General features: G+C 52.4%; 1 pseudogene; it reads right to left on the reverse strand.

Moving 5' to 3' along the window:
* Nucleotides 1-299: 299 nt before the first annotated feature.
* LOC123181884 (putative uncharacterized protein DDB_G0272516) lies at nt 300-1,035 on the reverse strand (annotated as a pseudogene).
* Between the last annotated feature and the right edge of the window lie 4,487 nt (nt 1,036-5,522).

Consider the following 5,522-nt stretch of genomic DNA (forward strand, 5'->3'; position numbering starts at 1 on the left):
AGATTGAAGGTAATCACTGGTCACAAAGGAACTACGAGGTGCACATGGCAAACGATCCGTATTGCATCACCTGAGAAGTGTATAGCTAGATGACATTGAGCAGTTATAATTCATAGATCAATCTTCATATATAATAAAACATCACACATTACAGATAACAGAATAGATGAAATAACCACATCTAGACATCCACGATGAAAACTTGTACCTAAGCTGCAAGTCGCCATTGCTGTCCAGGCCAGCATTTAGTATGTAAAACGTTCTATAGATATTTTAGGGAAATTTTATTTTAAGTAGGTAGGATGCTATATCCATGAAGTTCCAAACACGATTGGGCCCACCAAGTAATTGTCAGCCACACTGAACTTGGACAAGGACGTATGAACTGCACCAGGGAAGCCGAAATCAATCCACTAACAGATCATTAGCCAGTTACGACTTTGTTGTCCCCGGACACGACTTGGTTGCTCCCGGATACAACATTATTGTTCCCAGTTACCCTATTGTTATTGCCGGATACAGTATTGTTGCTCCCAATTACGACATGGTTGGTGTCAAGTATGACATTGCTGCTCCCAGATGTGACTGTGTTGTTGCTCCCAGAAACATTGTTGTTGTCCCAGATACAACAGTGTTGCCGCTCCCAGATACAATGTTGCCACTTCCAGATCTAACACTGTTGTTGGTCCCAGTAATGGTGTTTGGTTGTTGTTGTTGGAGTGTTCTTCTATTGCTCTTCACATACAATAGCAAGTTAGAGAAAGCAATACCTAGTGAACGATCGACAACGGTGAGGCCCTCGAGTAGTGTCAAACCCTTGGGTACCTCACCAACCAAATGAATTATTTGAGAGGTCCAAGTACCTTCCCGGCGAAGCCCCGCGGCGCTTGAAGGTCGTCAGGGTGGCACGTCGCATAGGCCGCCGGCAGGAGAAACGCCAAGAAGGCGAGCAGCAGGAAGCATTTCGCCATGGATTCAGCTGTGGCCTGTGGTATGTATACAAAAAGCAGGAACACTCAGCAAGAAACCAGTTTGGGGTGCAGGTGATTCTCAAGTGATCTTGGCAAAAACTGCTTGGGTGGTGCATCTCATCTTATGCTCGTGCATGAATGTGTGTAACCATGCGTTGCAAGTACGTAGTACTAGTCAGTGGCCACAATAGTCAGTGTGCGTGCGGAGTGCCAATTCAAACTTTATTTTCTTGCATTTTTCATGCATGAGGTGTTGTCTGTCGACTGAAGAAATTGGTGGGTGGCATGGACCATGGACCCAAGTTGGCAGCTCCTGCTCCTCAGCTTCACTGGTCCCGTCCCGTTGTCGTGGACAGGTCCGCCATAGTTCATTCATGTTTCTCGACTTTTTCTTAATAAGCCAACTAATGCAAATGACTTTCATGGCATATTTCTTGCACGCACAATAAAAGTATTAGCTTCGAGAACGAACTTTATTGTATGCGGACAAAATGATCTTCCGGTACTTCGTGAGGATGGCAAGATGCTGCGTGCATGCCTGTTCACATGGTATACAGGAGAACTTGCTGCTTGTGCATGGTGTTCTGTTTCTAGAAAAAAATGCATAACAGTGAAGGCAACAACCACAGTCCGTCCTTCATGTAATACTTGCAACAACCACAGGCCAAGGAAGTCTTGCTTGTAGCGTCTGTGGCAGCGAGAGGCGAGGTGACGATCGATGCCACAAAGCTGACAAGCCTGAGGAGCACCGCAACTAGAACAGCAAGCAACTGGGCGACTCCCTCCAGTGATGGTCGGCGCGTTGCCCCGCGAGGCCTGCGACGAGGAAGCCGGTGGTTTGCCACCTGATGCGGCCGGCTTCTGAGGTTTGCCGCGTGTGGCGGCGTTGGCGGAGGCGAAGCTGGGGGAAACACGGCGCGCCTTGATGCGCTGCTCACGCCCAAGGAGGCGCGCATAGAGCTCATGACGTGGGAGCGTATCCTCTCGAACATGGACGTTCTCAATGAGATTGTCATAATCATCATCAAGCCCGTTAAGCACAAAAGTGGTGAAGTCCTCGTCCTGAAGCGGCTGACCAACAGAGGCCAAGGTGTCGGCGAGGCTCGTCATCTTGTTGAAGTACTCCGTGATGCTGAGATCGCCAAGCTTGGTCTCACCCAGCTCGGTGCGTATAGAGTGCGCACGCGCCTGAGACTGAGAGGCGAAACTAGTGTGGAGGGCCGCCCACGCCTCCCTGGACGTAGCGGCGAAGATGACCATCGACGAAACACTCGGCGTGAGTGAAGACTGGATAGCGGAGAGAATAGCCTGATCCTGCGCCACCCACGTGTGATATGCCAGATGGTGAGAGGGTGGACACAGGATGGATCCGTCGACGTAGCCCTCCAAGTAGCGGCTGCGGAGTAGAGGCAAGACCTGAGCACGCCATGACAGGTAGTTGTCCGGCGCGAGCTTCACCGGCAGCAGGTGCGAGAAATAAAACGGCGGCGGCGCCGCGGTTTCAGCAATGTACGCCTGCGCTAGTGGGGCATAGGGATCCATGGACAGGGCCATCTCTGGACGAGGGACCAGCGCATAGGCGCCAGGGGAGGAGTAGGACCCGACAGAGGCGGCAGCCAAAGCGCCGTGCCCGGGCGCTGCAGGAGGATCGTAGGTGCCCAACGCGGCGTAGGGGCCAGCACCCACAGCAGCCGAAGCACCTTGGCCGGGCGCTGCAGGGGCACCATACGATGAGGAGGCTGCGCCCCCATAGGACGGCGGCGGCGCCTGGTAGTAGTGGTGCGGTGGCGGCGGATGCGGCACTGCCGTGTAGGGTTGCGGCAGCGGCGCAACATAGCCGACCCCGGCCAGAAGGATGACGGCGGCGGGGGCGCACCATAGGATGGTGCGGGAGCACCGCACCACGGGTGCGGACTCGGTGGAGGAGGGCCGCCAGGGGCCGGCAGCGCCGCGGGCTCGGTTGGGACGATTGGAGCGTCTGGAGACCCCAAAGCCTGCGGGGAAGTGGGAGGCGGCGACACGGCACCGTACGTCGTCGCGAGGGGGCGGGAGGCCATGAAGGGCGACATCCGGGCGAGGTCCGACGCGGCGGCGGCGGTCGAGATCGGCGCGGCGGCGGCGGGAGGTGGTGCAACGGAAGACATCGTAACCTAAACTGATACCATGTCAAACATAGGGTTTGGGAAACTGGCTCGACACCCTAAAACGAGGTGTGGCTATCTACCAAGAGGTACAATACAAGGCCTATACAAGACTACGTATATACATTCTAACAACCCGAGCACTGGCATCTTGTGTGGAAGTCCGGCGCGCCCCTATCGGTGAAGTTTTTCATATACCTGGCCTCCTTAAACCGATGCTGGCCCGCCGATCGGCTTGCTCGGCATGGACTAAAGCACGAGCCGGCTTGCGTCCTTTGTCTTCAGGAGCCAGAGACTCTGCAACACATCTTGGTGTGATGCGTTTTCACTCGTTCTGTTTGGCATGAGATCCTAACTTGGTGCTGCCCCTCCACCCCCCCGCCCGACGGATCTTCCGGCTTCTTCGACTGGCTATCCACGGCCCTCCTCAGGCTGCCTGCGACCACTCGACGCGGCCTCACTACCTTGGCCGGCCTTGTGGCATGGACTCTTTGGCGCCACCGTAATGCGGTCACCTTCGACAAGATCGCCCCATCTACCCTGACTGTGGTCACCACTATTAAAGACGACGCTCACTCCTGGGCCACTGCCAGAGCCAAAGGGCTTAGCGCTTTTATCCTTGTAACCTGATCTTGTATGAGGGGCTGAGCATCCCCAATACTCCATGCTCACACGATCGCCACAGACACGCCTTCTTGCGTACGTGAACGTGGCGTCGACCTGTTGTTTTCTTTTCCCTCTATCAATGCAAAGATACGCTCCAAAGCGTATTCACGATCTTATTTACTTGCCTGGCCAGAAGCGCACGTCACGGATGACAGTTGTTGATCCCACGATCTCCATCGAGGCGGAGGCACCCAGCACATATCCTAAATCACAGTGAGATCTCCACCTGTGACGGCGACGATTGATTGCAACGATCTCCCAAATTTTCCATCGGGCCGGCAGACGCCCGTCCAATACACTCGTACGACAAGACAACCGCTCCAAGACGAGGAGCATGGCAATAGTGCCCCCTCTCCGCTGACCAGAGGATGCATGGCCACAATGCGTGCCGCTTCGCTGATCCGCGTGGCCCGGTACTGTTCCAACTACTCCGTGATGCGACCGGAGATGTGCCACAGTGACGCCCTGGCGGTGGGTTCCGCAGCTGATGGGCCCCACACGAAGACCAAGACGATGACACTGGGCCCCGTGAAGGAAATATGCCCTAGAGGCAATAATAAAGTTATTATTTATTTCCTCATATCATGATAAATGTTTATTATTCATGCTAGAATTATATTAACCGGAAACATAATACATGTGTGAATACATAGACAAACAAAGTGTCACTAGTATGCCTCTACTTGACTAGCTCGTTGATCAAAGATGGTTGAGTTTCCTAGCCATAGACATGAGTTGTCATTTGATCAATGGGATCACATCATTAGGAGAATGATGTGATTGACTTGACCCATTCTGTTAGCTTAGCACTTGATCGTTTTGGTTTACTCCTATTGCTTTCATCATGACTTATACATGTTCCTATGACTATGAGATTATGCAACTCCTGATTAACGGAGGAACACTTTGTGTGCTACCAAACGTCACAACATAATTGGGTGATTATAAAGGTGCTCTACAGGTGTCTCCGATGGTACTTGTTGAGTTGGCATAGATCAAGATTAGGATTTGTCACTCCGATTGTCGGAGAGGTATCTCTGGGCCCTCTCGATAATGCACATCACTATAAGCCTTGCAAGCAATGTGACTAATGATTTAGTTGCGGGATGATGCATTATGGAACGAGTAAAGAGACTTGCCGTTAACGAGATTGAACTAGGTATTGAGATACCGACGATCAAATCTTGGGCAAGTAACATACCGATGACAAAGGGAACAACGTATATTGTTATGCGGTTTGACCGATAAAGATCTTCCTAGAATATGTAGGAACCAATATGAGCATCCAGGTTCCGCTATTGGTTATTGACCGGAGACATGTCTCGGTCATGTCTTCATAGTTCTCGAACCCGTAGGGTCTGCACGATTAAAGTTCTGTGACGATCGGTATTATGAGTTTTTGTGTTTTGATGTACCGAAGGTAGTTCGGAGTCCCGGATATGATCACGGACATGACGAGGAGTCTCGAAATGATTGATACGTAAAGATCAATATATTGGATGACTATGTTCAGACACCGGAAGTGTTTCAGGAGGTTTTAGACATTTACCGGAGTACCGGGGGGTTACCGGAACCCCCCGGGAGTATATTGGGTCTAATGGGCCTTAGTGGGAGAAGAGGAGGGGCGGCCAAGGGCAGCCGCGCGCCCCTCCCCCTCTAGTCCGAATTGGACAAGGAGGGGGGCGGCGCCTCCCTTTCCTTTTCTTCCTCCCTCCCTTCCTTCTCCTCTCCTACTCCAACTAGG

Source organism: Triticum aestivum, chromosome 1A, assembly GCF_018294505.1.
Source record: "Triticum aestivum cultivar Chinese Spring chromosome 1A, IWGSC CS RefSeq v2.1, whole genome shotgun sequence".
Lineage (NCBI taxonomy): Eukaryota > Viridiplantae > Streptophyta > Magnoliopsida > Poales > Poaceae > Triticum > Triticum aestivum.